The following is a 19,589-nucleotide window of genomic DNA, read 5'->3' on the forward strand; positions in this document are numbered from 1 at the left end:
ATTTTTAGATGGAATCTTGCTCTGTCCCAGGCTGGAGTGCAATGGTGTGATCTTAGCTCACTGCAACCTCTGCCTCCTGGATTCAAGCTATTCTCCTGCCTCAGCCTCCTGAGTGGCTGGGATTACAGGAGCCCACCACCATACCCGGCTAATTTTTGTATTTTTAGTAGAGATGGGGTTTCACCATGTTGGCCAGGCTGGTCTTGAACTCCTGACCTCATGATCCACCTACCCTGGCCTCTCAAAGTGTTGGGATTACAGGCGTCAGCCACCACGCCCGGCCTCTATGATTATTATTTTTATTTTTATTTTTTGAGACAGAGTCTCACTCTGTCACCCAGGCTGGAATGCAGTGGCACCATCTTGGCTCACTGCAAACTTCACCTCCCGGGTTCAAGCAATTCTCCTGCCTCAGCCTCCTGAGTAGCTGGGATTACAGGTGTCCATCACCACGCCTAGCTAATTTTTGTATTTTTAGTAGAGGCGGGGGTTTCACCATGTTGGTCAGGCTGGTCTTGAACCCCTGACCTCGTGATCCACCCGCCTCGGCCTCTCGGCCTCCCAAAGTGCTGGGATTACAGGAATGAGCCACCGCGCCCGGCCTGATTGTTTTTAATAAGGACCATTTAGTCTCCTTCTTCCCATATATTACACCTCTTCTTTCTTTTTTTCTTATTTAACTTAGCTAGGACACCCTCAAAAATGGTAAATAATAGCTACTATATCCCTGCCTCCTTGTTGAGTCTCTGATTTTAAGGTGAATGCCTCTGCCATTTCACTGAAATGTATGGTGTTGCTCTCTGATGATTATCTTGTTCCAATTAAGGAAACATTCTTTTATTTTTCTAGTTTACTAAGAATTTTAAAAATTCAGAGTGGTTGCCGGGCGCAGTGGCTCACGCCTGTAATCCTAGCACTTTGGGAGGCCAAGGTGGGCAGATCAAGAGATCAGGAGATCGAGGCCATCCTGGCTAACACAGTGAAACCCCATCTCTAAAAATACAAAAAATTTAGCTGGGCGTGGTGGCGGGCGCCTGTAGTCCCAGCTACTAGGGAGGCTGAGGCAGGAGAATGGCGTAAACCCGGGAGGCGGAGCTTGCAGTGAGCCGAGATCGCGCCACTGCACTTCAGCCTGGGTGAAAGGGCGAGACTCTGTCTCAAAAAAAAAAAAAAATTCAGAGTGGTTGTTGAATGTTATACAGTGTGTCTCTAGAGACTATCATTTGGTTTTTCTCCTTCAGTCTAATAAATTCTACTTGCAGATTTCTTAATGTTAAATCACTGTTTATGTTAAACCACATACTTTGTCATGATGTGAATTCTTTTTTTTTTTTTTTTTTGAGATGGAGTCTTGCTCTGTCGCCCAGGCTGGAGTGCAGTGGTATGACCTCTGGCTCACTGCAAACTCTGCTTCCCGGGTTCAAGTGATTCTCCTGCCTCAGCCTCCTGAGTAGCTGGTACTACAGGCGCATGCCACCATGCCCGGCTAATTTTTGTATTTTTAGTAGAGACAGGGTTTCCCCATGCTGGCCAGGCTGGTCTCGAACTCATGACCTCGGGTGACCCACCTGCCTCAGCCTCCCAAAGCGCTGGGATTACAGGTGTGAGCCACTGCGCCTGGTCTGATAACGTCTTAATTCTTTTTATTTAGAAAAAATTATTTTGTAGAGATGGAATCTCACTATGTTGCTCAGGCTGGTCTCAAACTCCTGGCCTCAACCCATCCTCCTGCCTCAGTCTCCCAAAGTCCTGCAATTTCAGGTGTGAGCCACAGCACCAGACCAATAACATCTAAATAATCAATTTTCCCTTCATAACAAAATCATAGTGAGAAAGGAAGTTTCCCTTCTCTTTTTTGGGCACTGTTTGTCTTGGGTTTTAGTATGAGAGTTATGCTGCCTTGTGGAATAAACTGGGAAGGGGTCTCCCTTTTTTGAGATTTTTTTGGTCTCTCTAAAATCTAGCCAGTTTTGGGTACTCCATCTCACTCTCTTCTTCCTTCCAGTGGTGCGCCAACAGTACCATCAATCATTTTACCATGAGGATTTCTCACACTAGCTCTCAAGGTTCCTCATAAAGTGGGCTCACAATGTTGATCTCCAACAAAGCCTTCGTGTCTTTCAACTTTATCACTTTCCTTGCACATGTCACAGACCTTACCATTTTCAAGGCTTTGCTAATTTCATGACATCTGCCTTGTTAAATCCTGACTATTAGTGTTTGGGCTAGTACTGGGTGTTGATTATGGCACAAGGGAACTAACATTTTAGGCAGAGATCGTGTACCTCCTTAACACCCTTCATTTTATTTAACCATCAGAATCCTGGGAAGTTTTGTTATTTTTATTTGCTAGATAGGAAAATAAACGTTATACACTAATAAACGGAGGTGCCATTAAATACCAGTACCGCTTGATTCCAAAGTGATTGCTGCCTCCACTACAGTTTCACCTCCTCCACTGTGTTCCCTAGGTAGTCTCTCATGCTGACCTGTATGTCCTCCGTGCTCCATTAGCAAATTATACACTGTACCGCACCATCTTACATTTACACTTTGTATTTTCTATTTTTTCATATCTGTAGTGCTTGTCTCACACACAGCAGTTAATAATAATCTCTCAGAATAATTTTTCTTTTTCCCCTCAGAATGATCTCTCAGCGTCTGGTCATCCGACTCCGTATTTGGATATCATATAAATCGCGGGAAAAAATAAAAGGTGATTAAATACAAATAATTTTGACTGTGTTAGTCTTAGCTGTGTGTTGCAAAAAAAAAAACAAAAGGTCTCTTTCAAAATAAGTTTAACTCTCAATGATCTCCCTGGGGCTTTTTAGCGACCTCTGCAAAATTAGCGCCTAAAAACACAGTGACTTGGCATTTGTGACTACTGATCACCTCCTCACTCAAGCACATCAAACAGCGGGATATCCTGGAAGTCGCACCTACAGCTCACACTTCCTAACAAGGAAAGCTAGACGAAGGGACGGTCTCTCCCAACAGCAGCGCGATGCGGGTCCTCCCCCCACCAGCTTCAGTGGGATGGAACATTCCGAGCGATCGCTTTGACCGGGCGCCACTCTGAGTCACGTGGAGCTGTAGCGCCCCGGCGGAGCCAGGCGGAATAACGCGGGCTCGGGTTGCCAAGGGGAGGGGCGAGGCACCGCGGAAGAGGCGGAGCGAAGGAAGCCGGCCGTGGGGCGGGGTGCTGAGCGCAGGGGCGGGCACAGAGGGGCGCGCGGGCGGGGAGGGCCCGGCGTATTATGGGATGCGGCGGTGGAATGGCGCTGGGCGCGTGATTTTGAACAAACCCTGGTCTGTGTCCCGGAGGCGCCGCCGCCGCCGCTGCTGCTGGGAGCCCAGGGAGCGCCGCGCGACCAGGAGGCGGCGGCGCCGCCGGCTTTGGTGAGTGTCAGCCCCCGGGATGGGGGCTACTGGGCGGGCGGGCGGGAAGGGGGAACCGGCCCCCGCTGCGAGTGGCTGCGCGGGCGGAGAGCGCTGGATCGCTCCCTCCGGGAGCCCGGGCCGGTGGGCCTTGGCGGGGAGCGGGAACCCGCCAGCGGGGTCCGCCGCGCCCCTTCCCTGGGCTGCGGGGGGCGGAGGATCCTCGGGGCTCCGTCTCTTCCCGCCGGCTCCCGGGAGGGTGGCTGTCACCCGGCAGGGCCAGCGCTCGGCCAGCTGCCTGCCAGGCGGTCTGGACGAAGGGCTCCCGCGGCTGTTGACACGCACATTGCGCGACCCAACAAGCCGGCCGTGGCGGCCCCGGGTTTCTGGGAACCGGTTTTGCTGCTGTGTCATTTTGTGCCAGTCCCTCCTCTCCCTACTGCCCGCCGCCGCGTTCTTCCTTTGCCCCTTTGTACAGGCTCTTGTTCGTGCGTGTCCGTTTTCCTCGCGAAGCCCACCAGCCAAATGTCATAATGTTCCCGAGGTGCACGGGGTAAGGGAGCGGGCCGGGACTTAGCTTGGCCAGCAACGGTAACCAACCAAGCAGAGTGCGGATGGACGGGGCCGTCAGTGGGGAAATGAAGTTTAAAGATGAAGTAACTGATGACACTTTATACTCTCAGCATCTGGCAGTCTGCATATAAAAACAGCAATTGGGGTGGGTGGTAGACAGCCCTTGTTGAAGGCTGAATCTACCGACTTTTATATGGAGTTACCATTGAAACAAGGTAGGGAAATGAAATGACTTTTTCAACTTCAACCTTAATCTTCTTACACTTAGACAGTAGAGTGGCCCTGTTCGCAGCCTTGAAATTCAGTTTGCCCAGAGCTTATATTGTAGTTGAATGATAAAGAATTAAGTTTTTGGTTGGTTAACTCTTTCTGAAATTGACAAAGGCAGCCAGTTTCCTTTTGTTTTTTTTTAAATGCTGGTCTCAGAAGAAGCCTTGCAGCTTATGTTTTGTTATTTTTTAAATGATTAAGAATTACCTCTGTTCTCTTTTTTGTACTTATTCAACTGGCTGATGACAGGAGCTGGTAACTTTTACTTACCTAGTAGGTAACTCTAGGGTCTTGTTCTGAAGCAAGCTGTTTATTTTCACTGTATTGAACAAATATATCAGCAGCAGATGGGTTTTTTTTAAATTTGATGACTTAGATCCTAAAAACATTTGGCAAGTAATTTTAGCTTAGAGTTATATTTTCAATATTTTAGAAATTGATCATTCATGAATGCTTCTACAATTAGTTCAATACATTTTAAATCTAGTTGCGCTTTGACGTCCTAAACCGATGACAGATTGGAAGTCACTGTGTTCATCGACAGAAATGACCAGATAAAATTAAGTTGGAGAGGAAGACAGCTCAGAACTTTATTTTTTAAAATGAAGTGTTTTGACCACCTCACCTGCATGAGGATTGCTGCCTGTAATTGACAAAGGTGTCAAAGGTCGAACATGCATATGGAAATAGCTCATCCTGTCAAAGTAGTTCCGTGGGTGGGGTAAAATGTCAAAGTTGGTGAATGACATTAAGGGTCTTTACAGTGTTTTTAGTACCTGAGATAGCCACAGTGAATAAAACGCATTCCACCATCTCTCTCAAGTTGCTGCTCTGAAAATAAAAGAGTTTGGGTTCTTTATTGTCCTTATGCCACCCTCCGCATGGCTTTTGGTCTTGCAAACAAAAATATGCCGGACTTGGGACCCCGCAGGTGGCGCGACTTCCTTTGGCGTCCCTGCGGGGGCCCGTGCTCCGCCCGGGGGTGAAAGGTCTCGGCGTAGCCGGTGTGCACTTGCACGGCCCTTGTGCGTTTGAAGGTTGGCGGGGCGGCGGGAGGCTTCCCCGGATATGTGGGTGTGCGCCTCCCGGGAGGGGCGGGCGGGGAGGGGAGGAGGAGGAAGGGGGAGGTTACTGGTGGTGGCGGCGGCGGCGGCGGCCCGGGCTCCGGCTGTCGGGGAAGCTGCTGAGCTGTGATGGTGATGACGAGGTGAAAATGGCGGATCTTTCGAAATACAATCCCGGCCCCTGACATACCAGAGGCGGCGGCGGCGGCGACGTCGCCACCCCGGCTCCCTTCTCGGGCCCCGGGTACCCTGAAGCGCTCCAGTTTGGACAAACTGGGAAAGGAAGCTGTTGGCCAGAGCTATCGTGCACGGGCAAAACAAGCCCCGCCGGGGCTCGGGATTGCCCAGGACCTTCTGGAGCCCCCACCTCGGAGCCCGAGGGAGGAGAAAGCGGCAGCCGCTGGAGGTAGAGGAGGAGGGGGTACCCGAGGGCTTCTCTGTCTGGAGATCTCTTTATTTGGGGGGATGGGGGTGGGTGAGGAAAGAACTGCGCTGTGGATCAAGGAATGACTTGTCCGGAGTGCGAAGAATCAGTAGCCTCGTCATGACATCAACATTATTCTTTGAGTGTTAAGAGGGCTCCAGTTTGCTCTTATACCTAAGGCTGCTGCTGAGGCCTAGAGGAACCGCTAGCACTTAACATGATTTCCTGATATAATTTTTAAAACAGCCACTCTGTCGGGTGTTGCTTTGATGGTGTTCAGCAGTTCTTGGGGTTGTATGTTTCTTTAGGGAGGCAGAGCATTGGCAATTTATTCTGCATTTAAGGTCTGTGTCTTAGATCCTAGTCTGTAACTTATTGGGGTGTGGATGTTCACGTTTTATAGAATAGGGACCAGTTTTGTAAGAATTAGAAAAAAATTTTTTAATGCTCTGTTATCCATAGAGTAACCTGTTTGCCCCTGCCATTTGGCAAATAACAATTGAGATACTGTCAGTCATATTTTATACCCATGCTTTTCAGGGAAGTTCTTCTCTATACCCACCCTCCTGCCCCCGCCATTCTAGTTCATGAATTCAGAGAGTAAAGTTATGAAAAATTTTGCGTTAGATTTTATAATGCAAATGAAATACAGCTTTAGGAGCTCTCTTTTGGTCCTGAGTTTTACCTTCATTGTTAAGGAGAGTTGTGATGGCGTGATGCAAGCATTTGTTATGAGTACATTAAGTTGGTAAAGATAAATTGAGACCTCTGTTATTTCTAAATGCTAGAGTGTTTAGCCTAGCCCTTTGTTTAGAGAGCTGTATTGATTGACTATAACAGCCACTGTTTTATTAGGTTATCTAAAGACCCATGTAAGTTTTAGGTTATGCTGAAAGATCCCTAAGGAGTCTGTGTCCTTGCACACAACACTAGTATTACAGAAAAGTTACATGTGATACAAATTTTTAGGCTGGGCAAAAAAATTTTTGTTAATTTGGACCCTATGCTTTTCCCCAAGCTTTTTTGAGTCAATGACATTGAGTGTATAATGAACAGAGAGATTAGTATTTGAGGAATGCCCATGGGTAATGTTTATGATTAGCCCTAAATTTCCTTATTCAAATTGTCTTCAGAGAGTATATGTGCTATTATTTCCTTATTCAAATTGTCTACAGAGAGTATATGTGAACACACTATACCATAGTGTGTCATTTATCACAAATTTTGTAGTGTACTTAGAGGGGAAAAATTTTGTGTGAATGGGTGTGTATAGTCTGGATGTCTGGCTTTCACTTACTAGAAGAATAAGAGACCCAAAAAATTTTTTAGGACAAATACCTGAGAGGTACTCAGAAGATTTAATGATAATGATAATGATTATTTTTTGAAAATAATTTGATGTTGTATTATTCAGTAGGTATTTGGTTTTGTCTTTTTAAAATTACAGTTTTTATGTTGCAGTTATTTAACCCATGCCTTATAGCTGCTGACTTAGTAGCAAGACTAAGAATTTTAAAAGTAATTAAAATAGGGGGATTAAAAAGCTTTTTCATTGACTTTCTTTTAATCACAGAGGGCTATTGTCTCTTTGTGATTCTTTGTGATTGTCTTTAAAGACCAGTTTTCAGATTGTCTTGGTTAGAACAATTGTGTGTTAATAATTAAAAGTGTGTTAGAAAGAAATGAAGCAAGAATTATACCACCAGAGATAGTCCAGTGTTCATTTTTGGGGGGAAGAGTATTATAGATTTTCACTACTTTTTCTTTTTTTTTTATTTCGAGACAGAGTTTCGCTGTGTTGCCCAGGCTAGAGGGTAGTGGCGAGATCTCAGCTCACTGCAAGCTCCGCCTCCCGGGTTCACGCCATTCTCCTGCCTCAGCTTCCCGAGTAGCTGGGACTTCAGGCGCCCACGACTGCTAATTTTTTGTATTTTTAGTAGAGATGGGGTTTCACCATGTTAGCCAGGATGGTCTCAATCTCCTCACCTCATGATCCACCTGCCTCGGCCTCCCGAAGTGCTGGGATTACAGACGTGAGCCACCGTGCCCAGCCGATTTTCACTGCTTTTTCAAACATTATTATTGGGTATCTATTATGTGTCATATAGTATGCTAGGGATAGTGGATGAAATAACCTCAATATCATTACCTCAGGGAACTTTCAGTTTAAGAATCACTGGAGGTGAAGTTGGAAGGATCTGTTCAGTGGGGCCTTGCTGCAGAAGGTCTTAAGAGTTACAGAAAATGTAACTTAGTGTAGGAGAATGACAACCTCAGAGATATGCTTTAGAAGATAAATCCTGTACATGTAGCTTTTATGTAGAATGCATTATAGGTGAGAGGAGATGGAGGTAAAAACACCATAGTAGGCTTCAGGATTTGGAGATTTAGACACGATTGGTTACAGGCGGATAGAGTCATGGTGAAGGTGTAATCTGCATAATATATGACAGATTAATATTTCTATGGAAAGAAGAGATGTCAACGACCATACAATCGTAAGCCCTGGTGTTTGATAGAATTTTTCTTTTTTTCTTTTTTTTAATGAGATGGGGTCTTACTCTGTCACCCAGGTGAGGGTGCAGTGGATCTCAGCTCACTGCATCCTCTGCCTCCCAGGCTCAAGAGATACTCCCACCTCAGCCTCATGAGTAGCTGGGACCACAGGCATGGGCCACCACGCTCGGCTAATTTTTTGTATTTTTGGTGGAGACAGGGTTTCATCATGTTGGCCAGGCTGGTCTCAAACTCCTGAGCTCAGGCGATCTACCTGCCTCACCCTCCCAAAGTGCTGGAATTACAGGCGTTAGCTACCACGTCCGGCCATTTGGTAGACTATTGAATGCTGTAAAACAATAGAGAAATCAGAAGGAGAAGCTAATTTAGATAAACAGGAAAATAACTCTGAGTTACAGCATACCTCATAACTATCTTCACAGTAACCCTGTAAGTAAACTGAAGCTCAGAGATGTTATTATTGACTCAGATTATGTGATAAGCAACTAGGAGAGCCATGATTTGGAAACAGATCTTTTCTGATTTTGAATCTCCATGTTTTTTCCATCATGTTAATCATAAGCATGAATAATATAGAGTTCCCTTTTTTATTTTTATATATTTGTTCAGTTTTATAGGCTGTGTTATTCTCATTCTTGGGTACAATGCCTGTCCCTTGGTACATAACCCTCTTCATTGAGTATGTGAATAAATGAATAGCATTTATTTGTTATTTCACTCAGTTATATAATCTTTTTTTAAAATTTATTTTTATGTATTTATTTTTTGAGACGGAGTCTCATTCTGTTGCCCAGGCTGGAGGGTAGTGGTGTGATCTCCACTCACTGCAGCCTCCACCTCCTGGGTTCAAGCGATTCTCTTGCCTCAGCGTCTTGAGTAGCTGGGATTACAGGCACCCGCCACCATGCCCAGCTACTTTTTGTATTTTCACTAGAGATGGGGTTTCACCATGTTGGCCAGGCTGGTCTTGAACCCCTGACCTAAGGTGATCCACCAACCTCAGCCTCCCAAAGTGGTAGGATGTGAGCCATCATGCCTGGCCCATTTCTTTTTTTATTATGTTGTTAATTCACACCCTCTGAAATACATTGTGAAATTCATGTAATTATCGTGTAGCAAAGACTTTTTGGAAAGTAAGTTACAAAGTTAAGGAAGCTCACCTAAATAGAATGGGAGTAGTGCAGCAGATACTTCATATACATTTAAATATGAGCGGCAGAAGCTCAAATTTAAATACTATATACTTGAACATAGACTTTAAAGGTATGTGACTAATTTGGAATTCACCTTTTTTTCCAGCTTTTATTTTAGGTTCAAGGGGTACATGTGCAGTTCTGTTACCTGGGTATATTGCATGATGCTGAGGTTTGCAGTATGAATGGTTCTGTCACCCAGGCGCTGAGCATAGTATCCAATAGTTTTTCTTTTATTCTTTTTTTTTTTTTTTTGAGACGGAGGCTCGCTCTGTCAATTGCAGTGGTGCAATCTTGGCTCACTGTAACTTCTGCCTCCCAGGTCCAAGCTATTCTCCTGCCTCAGCCTCTGGAGTAGCTGGGACTACAGGTGCATGCCATCACATCTGGCTAATTAATGTTTTGTATTTTTAGTAGAGATGGGGTTTCACCATGTTAGCCGGGATGATCCTGATCTCCTGACCTGGTGATCCGCCCACCTCAGCCTCCCAAAGTGCTGGGATTACAGGTGTGAGCCACTGTGCCTAGCCAATAGTTAGTTTTTCAACCCTTGACCCCCTCCCTACATCCCCAGTAGTCCTCAGTTTCCATTGTTGCCATCTTTATGTTCATGAGTACCCAATGTTTAGCTCCCACTTATAAGTGAGAATTTGTGGTATTTAGTTTTCTGTTTCTGTGTTAATTTGCTTAGGATAATGGCCTCCAGCTACATCCATGTTGCTGCAAAGGACATAGTTTCTTTCATTTTTTTTTTTTTTTTTTGAGACAGTGTCTTGCTCTGTCTCCCAGGCTGGAGCGCAGTGGCACGATCTCGGCTCACTGCAAGCTCCGCCTCCCAGGTTCAGGCCGTTCTCCTGCCTCAGCCTCCCCAGTAGCTGGGACTACAGGCACCCGCCACCACACCTGGCTAATTTTTTTGTATTTTTAGTAGAGATGGGGTTTCACCATGTTAGCCAGGATGGTCTCGATCTCCTGACCTTGTGATCCGCCCGCCTCAGCCTCCCAAAGTGCTGGGATTACAGGCGTGAGCCACCGCGCCCGGCGGTTTCTTTCATTTTTATGGCTACGTAGTATTTCATAGTGTATATGTACCACATTTTCCTTATCCAGTCACCATTGATGGGCACCCAGGTTGATTCCATGTCTTTGCTGTTGTGAGTAGTACTGCGATGACCATGCAGGTACATGTGTCTTTCTGGCGTAAACATTTATTTTCTTTTAGGTATGTACCCAGTAATGTGATTGCTGGGTCAAATGGTAGTTCTCTTTCAAATTCTTTGAGAAGTCACCAAGCTGCTTTCTACAGTGGCTGAACTAATTTACATTTTCACCAACAGTGGGTAAGTGTTCCCATGACCTCTCCAGCATCTATTTTTTGACTTTTTTTTTTTCTGAGATGGAGTCTCACCCTGTTGCCCAGGCTGGCGTGCAGTGGTGTGATTTCGACTCACTGCAACCTCTGCCTCCCGTGTTCAAGTGATTGTCCTAGCTCAGCCCCCTGAGTATTTGGGACTACAGGTGCGCTCCACCATGCCCAGCTAATTTTTGTAGAGGCGGGCTTTCCCCATGTTGGCCAGGCTGTTCACAAACTCCTGGCTTCAAGTGATCCGCCTGCCTTAGTCCTCCAAAGTGTTGGGATTACAAGCGTGAGCCACCATGCCTGGCCCCTGTTTTTTGTTTTTTTAATAATAGCGATTTACAGTTCCCTTTTAAAGGAAAAAAAAATTGTGAATCCTCAGTATTTTATTAAAATATTTTATTAAAATATTTACTAACTTATTTTATTAAAATATTAAAATGTTTACTTTGTAAGATAGATATAAATATATAAAACCAGTATAAATCAAAAGTAAATTTATAGGCCAGGTGCGATGGCTCATGCCTGTAATCCCAGCACTTTGGGAGGCCAAGGTGGGCGGATAACCTGAGGTCAGGAGTTCGAGACCAGCCTGGCCAACATGGCAAAACCTCATCTCTACTAAAAGATACAAACATGAACCGGGCGTGGTGGTGGGTTCCTGTATGAAAAATGCCAGCTACTTCGGAGGCTGAGGCAGGAGAATCGTTTGAACCTGGAAGGCAGAGGTTGCAGAGAGCTGAGATTGCGCCACTGCACTCCATCCTGGGTGACAGAGCCAGACTCTGTCTCAAAAACAAACGAACAAAAAGTAAATTTATGAACCTAATATAAACAAAACTGTAAAACCAACGTAAAAAAATTAAACTTATGGCGATAGATGATGTTGTTTTGCTTAAACAGTCTTTAGGTCAGGCACAATGGCTCACACCTGTAATCCTAGCACTTTGGGAGTCCAAGATGGGTGGATAGCTTGTGTCCCCAAGTTCAAGATCAGCCTGGGTGACGTAGCAAGACCTTGTCTCTACAACAAATACAAAGGAAATTGGCCAGAGTGTGATGGCTTCTGCCTGTTCTGTAGTCCCAGCTACTCGGGAGGCTGAGGTGGGAGGATCACTTGAGCCTAGGTGTCCAAGATTGCAGTGAGCCATGATCTTGGCATTGCATTGTAGCCTGATGACAGAGCAAGACAGTCTCAATACAAAACAAAACAAAAATATATTTCTTTCCATAGTGAGTATACTAGGTTCTGCCTCAGTGCAGATGTGCAGTTTTTTTCTTTCTTTTTCTTCCTTTCCTTTCCTGTCCTGTCCTGTCCTGTCCTTTCCTGTCCAGTTTCCAACGGAGTCTCACTCTGTCACCCACACTGGAGTACAGTGGCGCGATCTTGGCTCGCTGCAACCTCTGCCTCCCAGGTTCAAGTGATTTTCCTGCCGCAGCCTCCCAAGTAGCTGGGACTACAGGCGCCCGCCACCATGCCTGGCTAATTTTTTTGTATTTTTAGTAGAGACGGGGTTTCACTATATTGGCCAGGCTGGTCTCGAACTCCTGACCTCGCAATCTGTACCCCTCAGCCTCCGCAAGTGCTGGGATTACAGGCGTAAGCCACTGCACCTGGCAGTGCATACTACATACTGTATATCCTATATACTCTATATCCTATGATGACTCAATTTCTATGCCACTCTTCTGTGTTTGAATGCTGCAAGGCTTTCCTTCTTAAATCTCAGGTTAAGTGGTTTGGCATAAATATGTCATTTATCTTATAAGTCCATTTTGTGCCTTTTTCTTTAGCTCATCTGAATTCTTGTACATTGATTTTGGATGTGATGTGGTTATTCAAATGATCCAGAATGTACTTTATAAAAATACTATTGAAATGAAAATACAAACCTTTCTTTTTTAAAAAAAATTTAGGCCAGGTGCGGTAGCTCACGCCTGTAATTCCAGCACTCTGTGAGGCCGAGGTGGGTGGATGGCTTGAGCTCAGGAGTTTGAGACTAGCCTGGGCAATATGGCGAGACCCTGTCTCTAGAAAAACGAGACAAATTAGCTAGTTGTGGTGGCGCACACCTGTAGTTCCAGCTACTCCAGGGGCTGAGGTGGGAGGATCACTTGAGCCCCCAGGTGGAGGTTGCTGTAAGCCAAGATTGCGCTACTGCATTCCAGCGTGGGCAACAGAGTGAGACTCTGTCTCAAAAAAAAAGTTATGTATTTAATTTGTTTTTTTCATGGAACACTTCACAAATTTGCATGTCGTCCTTGCATAGGGGCCATACCAGTCTTCTCTGGGAAATACAAACCTTTCAAACCTTCATCAGAACTCATGGGTTATAGTCCACTGCTCCCAGTTTAGTTTGAGAAATGTAGTTCTATAACTGGTTTTTTAGTTGATGTTTGATTTTAGAAATAAAAGCTAAAATCCGGCCGAGCGAGATGGCTTACACCTTTAATCCCAGCACTTTGGGAGACCGAGGTGGGTGGATCATTTGAGGTCAGGAGTTCAAGACCAGCCTGGCCAACATAGTGAAATCCCGTGCCTACTAAAAATACAAAAAATCAGTCTAGTGTGGTGGCATACGTCTGTAATCCCAGCTATTCAGGAGGCTGAGGCGGGAGAATCACTGAAACTTGGGAGGCGGAGGTTGCAGTGAGCAGAGATCATGCCACTGCACTCCAACCTGGGTGACAGAGCAAGACTCCATCTCACACACAAAAAGAAAAGCTAAAATCTAAGTGGTATAGTTAACCAGTTAATGCTGGCAGTAAGCTCTAGGTACAAAAAATACAGTTGACCCTTGAACAACGTGGGAATTAGGGACACCAACCCCAAGCAGTCATATCCACATCCACATATGACTTTTGAATCCCCAAAAACTTAGTTGTCCAAGCCTTACTGATAACATAGTTGATTAACACATATTTTATATATTTATTGCATGTCATATTATTACAATAAAGTATGCTAGAGAAAAAATGTTATTACAGAAACTGTAAGGGAGAGAAAATATAGTTACTGTTCATGAACTGAAGTGGATCGAGGAAGAGCAGCGATGGGTCTTGCTGTCTGGAGTGGCAGAGGCAGAAGAGGTGGAGAAGGTACATGAGGAGACAGGAGAGGCAGAGACACTTGATGTAACTTTATGGAAATACATTGTAATTTCTGTCTGACATTTTCCCTCCCTCCCTCCTTCCCTCCCTTCCTCCCTTCCTTCCTCCCTTCCTTCCTCCCTCCCTTTCTCCCTTCTATCCCTCCTTCCTTCCTTCCTCCCTCCCTTTCTCCCTTCTATCCCTCCTTCCTTCCTTCCTCCCTCACCCTCACTTTTTTTTTTTTTTAAAGAGGTGATGTCTCACTGTGTTGTTGGTCTTGAACTCCTGCCTCAGTCTCTCAAGTAGCTGGGATTAAAGGCGTGTACCACTATGCCTGATTTCTCTAACAATATTTCCCTATGGTAGCAAGCTTTTTTTCACTGTTTGCTTTAGCTTCATTGTGTGTATCGTAGAAGGGTCCATGTCATAAAATATGTCAAAAGCAGCCTTGAATAATGCCGATTGTCTACTGTCAATTTGTTTTCTGTGCTTCTTCTACATCTTCTTTCTTATTGTCTGGCACTAGTTCAGAAGCAGTCATCTCCATCAAGTTGTCCCCCGTTAATTCCTCTGGTATGGTATCTGTTAGCTCTTAAATTTCTCCAAGATCCTTTCTTTTTCTTTTTCTTTTCTTTTCGGCAGGATTTCACTCCTGCTCAGGCTGGAGTGCAGTGGTGTGATCATAGCTCACAGCATCCTTGACCTCCTGGGCTCAAGTGATCCTTCCACCTCAGCCTCCTGAGTAGCTGGGACTACAGGTGCACACCACCACATCTGGCTAACTTTTAAATTTTTTGTAGAGTTGGGATCTCACTAGGTTGCCCAGGTTGCTCTCAAACTGTAGGGCTCAAGTGATCCCCTCACCTTGGCCTCCCGAAGTGTTGGGATTACAGGCATGAGCCACTATGCCTTACCCAAGATGCATATCTTGAAACCCTTCACCTTCCACCATTTTTGTCATATCCACAATTTATTTCATGATTTTCTTCATTGGTTATGTCGTAAATCCTGTGAAGTCATGCACAATGTCTAGATGCAGTTTTCTCTGTAAGAATTTATTGCTTTTGGGCCGGGCCTGGAGGCTCATGCCTGTAATCCCAGCATTTTGGGAGGCCAAGGTGGGCGGATCACCTGAGGTTAGGAGTTTGAGCCCAGCCTGGCCAACATGGCAGAACGCTGTCTCTACTAAAAATACAAAAATTAGCTGGGTGTGGTGGCGTGTGCCTTTAATACCAGCTATTTGGGAGGCTGAGGCAGGAGAATCAGTTGAACTTGAGAGGCAGAGGTTGCAGTGAGCCGAGGTTCAGATTGTGCCACTGCACTTCACCCTGGGGGACAAAGTGAGACTCCATCTCCAAAAAAACAAAACAAAAAAAGAATTTATTGCCTTGGGCTTGATGGCTTTCATGGCTTTGTCTATAACAATGACGGCATCTTCAGTGGCGTAATCCTTTCTGATTTTCATAATGTTCTCTCAACCGGGTTCTCTTCCATAGACTTGATGTTCATTCCATAGAGTACCATATATAATGAGCCTTAAAGGGCCTTAGAGCCCAAATTAAAGATGATGTATTTGGGGGCAAGTAGACCATGTGGATGCCTTCGGTGTTGAACACATGGGGTTCTGAGTGGCTGGGAGCATTGTCCAATATCAAAGGAATTTTAAAAGGCAGTTCCTTACTGGCAAGGTACTTCTGTCTTCAGGGACAAAACACTGTTGGACCCAATCCAGAAAAAGAGTTATCATTGTCCAGGCCTTCTTGTTGTACATTTGGAAAAGTGGCAACTGGTGTTTATCCTTTCCCTTCAAGGCTCAGGGTTTAGCAGCTTTATAGATAAGGGCAGTTCTGATCATGAACCCAACTACATTTGCACAAAACAATAGACTTAGCCTATCCTTTCCTGCCTTAAAAATTCTGGTGCTGCCTTCTCTTCCTTACTGATAAATGTCTTTTATGGCATTCTTTTCCAGAATAAGCCACCTTCGAAACTGCATTGAAAACCTGTTTGGGCTGGGCATAGTGGCTCATACCTGTAATCCCAGCACTTTGGAGAGCTGAGGCAGGAGGATCACTTGAGCCTAGGAGTTCGAGACCAGCCTGGGCAACATAATGAGACCCTATCTCTATAAAAATTTTAAAAATTTAGGCATGCACCTGTGGTCCCAGTTACTCAGGAGGCTGAGGTATGAGGATCACTTGAGCCCAGGAGGTTGAGGCTGCAGTGAGCTCTGATTATGCCACTGCTCTCCAGTCTGGGTGACAGAGTGAGACCCTGTCTCAAAAAACAACAAAACAAAAAACCTGTTTGGGCATATATCCATTCTCCTCAATGATTTTCTTAATGGCACCTGGGAATTCTTGGTCACCAGAAGCTGCTTCTCCTGTTTTCTTGACCTTTTTTTTGTTTTGTTTTTTTGAGACAGTCTCGCTCTGTCACCTAGGCTGGAGTGCAGTGGTGTGATCTCAGCTCACTAGAGCCTCCACCTCCCGGGTTCAAGCTATTCTCCCACCTCTGCCTCCCAAGTAGCTGGGACCACAGGCATGTGCCACCATACACAGCTAATTTTTGTATTTTTTGGTAGAGACGGGGTTTTACCGTATTGGCCAGGCTGGTCCAAAACTCCTGACCTCAGGTGTTCTGCCTGCCTCATCCTCCCAAAGTGCTAGGATTATAGGCATGAGCCAAATCCCAGCACTTTGGCCACACCTGGCCAAAGGCTGCAATTTCAGTGTTAGACAAAAAAATATTTTGCTAAAAGTGCAAGGTTTTTGTATCTGCTGGTGTAACTGCAGTGATGGCTTAACAGATTTCCTTTTTTATGATGGTCTTTACACTGGATTCATTTATCTTGAAATGTTGGGCAACTGCAGCTGTAGACCTCAATCTACAGTACATATCAAGCAGTTACAGTTTTGCTTGTAATGTCATACTTTTCTCTGCTTCTTGGGAGCGCTTCCAGCATCATTAGTGGCACTTCATATGGGTCTCCTAGTGTGTTCAAGTTTTACAGTATTGCACTAAGCACAATGAAAAATATGGGAGATCACCTTTTACTGCAATACACAATTTACTAGAGGGAGGAACTGCTCATGTGGAAACAGACAATTAGTGGCAACACTTGAGCTCACCACAGTAGCAACAGGAGGTGGCTACAAAAATGTTACAATAGTATGTACTACAGTATACATACTATGTTACAACTGTATGTACTACAGTTACTTTTTTGTGGTTTTGATTTAATAGTGCATCTTTGTTTACATTTCTCTCCACTGCAAATGATACAATGTATTTGTGTGGGTAAGTTTTTATACATTTTAACTTTTTATACTTTATATATTTTATGGTAGTAAATTATAAAACACAATGTTTACATATGTTTTATGCATTCATGACATATCAAACTTTTTCTTAAATCTTTTTGGTATTTCTAAGTGGTGACATGGTTCATCAGCAAGTTTTTTCAAATTGCCACAAATTTCCAAAAAATATTTAATATATTTATGGAAAAAAAATGTGTGTAAGTGGACCCTGTTGTTCAAAGGTCAACTAAACACTCAGATTCTCTTTTCTTTTCCTTCCCCTCCCCTCCCCTCCCCTCCCTTCCCCTCCCTTCCCCTCCCCTCCCTTCCCCTCCCTTCCCCTCCCCTCCCTTCCCCTCCCCTCCCTTCCCCTCCCCTCCCTTCCCCTCCCCTCCCTTCCCCCCTGGACAGAGTCTCACACTGTCGCCAGAGTTGGAGTGCAATGCTGCTATCTCTGCTCACTGCAACCTCTGCCTCCCGGGTTCAAGCACTTCTCCTGCCGTAGCCTCCTGAGTAGCCAGGACTACAGGCATGCAGCACCACGCCCAGCTGATTTTTGTAGTTTTAGTGGAGACGTAGTTTCACTATATTGGCCAGGCTGGTCTTGAACTCCTGACCTTCTGAGATTACACTTTCCTCCTGTCTCAGCCTCTCGAGTAGCTAGGACTTTAGACATGCTCCATCATGCCCGGCTAATTTTAAAAATTTTTTTTTGTAGAGAAGAGGGTCTTACCATGTTATGCCCAGGCTGGTTTCCAACTCCTGGACTTAAGCAGTCCTCTTGCCTCGGCCTCCCAGAGTGTTGGGATTACAGTTGTGAGCCACTGAACCCGGCCCAGACCTTTTCTTGTTAGAAGTTAGGACTTTGCTCCTAGTTCAAAGGGCGAGTCCCACTCCTGTAATTTTCAGTGTCTTTTAACAGGACAGGTAAAAATCTATGTTCTTCTGACAACAGAACTTCAAAATATATGAAGCAAAAATGTGCAGAAGAGGAGACATAGACAAATCCACCATCATATTTGGGAATTTTAACAGCCTAAAAATTTATTAAGGATATCAAGGATCTGAATAACACTATCAACCAGCTTTTGCTAACTGACATAAATAGAATACTACCCTCAGCAACTATTAAGAAAAAAAATGTTCTTGGCCGGGCACGGTGGCTCTCGCCTGTAATCTCAGCACTTCGGGAGGCTGAGGAGGGCAGATTGCCTGAGTTCAGGAGTTCGAGACCAGTCTGGCCAACATGGCAAAACCCCGTCTACTAAAAATACAAAAAAATTAACTGGGCGTGGTACCATGCACCTGTAATCCCAGCTGCTCGGGAGGCTGAGGCAGTGGAATTGTGTGAACCAGGGAGGTGGAGGTTGCATTCAGCCCAGATTGCACCACTGCACTCCAGCCTGGGTGACAGAGTGAGACTCTGTCTCAAAAAAAAAAAAAAAAAAACCAAAAACTAAAAAAAGTAAAAATTCTTTTCAAATGCAGAAGGAACATTCACCAAGAGAGAATATACTGAGTCAAAATACAAGTCTCTAATTTCAAATGAGAATGTTGCAGAGTATTATGTTCTCTGACAATACTATAATTAAATTAGTAATCAATAATAATAGCATAGCTAGAAATTCTCCAAGTGCTTGGGAATTAAATGGCACACTTTATTATCCATGTGTCAGATGAAATCACAAGCAATATTAGAAAACATTTGAAGTGAATGGTAATAAAAACATATTGAAATTAATGGACTACATCTAAAGCAGCTTTGGGGAAAAGTTTTCATATTAAAGGCTTACTGTAAAAAAGAAGAAAGTTTTAAAATCAATCAATCATTTAAATGAGGAGTTGACAGACTTTTTCTGTAAAGGTCCAGGTAGCAAATATTTGAGGCTTTGTAAGTCATGTAAGTCTGTCACATATTCTCCCTCACCCCAACCATTTAAAAATGTAAATATCAGGCCGGGCACAGTGGCTCATGCCTGTAATCCCAGCACTTTGGGAGGCTGAGGCGGGTGGATCAGTTGAGATCAGAAATTCAAGACCAGCCTGACCAACATGGTGAAACCCCATCTCTACTAAAAATACAAAAGTAGTCAGCATGGAGGCATGCGCCTCTAATCCCAGCTGCTTGGGAGGCTGAGGCAGGAGAGTCACTTGAACCCAGGAAGCAGAGGTTGCAGTGAGCCAAGATCGCACCACTGCACTCTAGCCTGGGTGACAGAGCAAGGCTCTGTCTCAAAAACAAACAAACAAACAACCATTCTTAGGTGGGAAGCAATACATAAAGACCATTGTCATGATTTAGTAGTTTGGTGAACACTGATCTGTGCTTCCATCTTAAGATTCTAGGCGGGTGGGCGTGGTGTCTCACTCCTATAATCCCAGCACTTTGGGAGGCCGAGGCAGGCGGATCACCTGAGG

The 19,589-nt window shown here is 44.8% G+C and overlaps 1 protein-coding gene across 6 annotated transcripts in view; it reads left to right on the forward strand.

Annotated features, from left to right (window-relative positions):
- The first annotated feature begins 3,229 nt into the window (after positions 1-3,229).
- Positions 3,230-19,589, forward strand: part of LIN54 (lin-54 DREAM MuvB core complex component) — an 88,995-nt gene continuing 72,635 nt past the window's right edge. Inside the window, exon 1 of one of the 6 annotated variants that reach the window (XM_033214231.1) lies at positions 3,230-3,402. The gene's annotated coding sequence lies outside the window, so the exon portion shown is untranslated. Of the gene's footprint in view, positions 3,403-4,148; positions 4,170-5,322; positions 5,695-19,589 lie in introns of those variants that run through there. The other 5 variants (XM_033214234.1, XM_033214229.1, XM_033214232.1 and 2 more) reach the window with 5 other exon arrangements.

Source organism: Trachypithecus francoisi, unplaced genomic scaffold (genome assembly GCF_009764315.1).
Source record: "Trachypithecus francoisi isolate TF-2019V2 unplaced genomic scaffold, Tfra_2.0 Lachesis_group1, whole genome shotgun sequence".
In the NCBI taxonomy this organism is placed as follows: Eukaryota; Metazoa; Chordata; class Mammalia; order Primates; family Cercopithecidae; genus Trachypithecus; species Trachypithecus francoisi.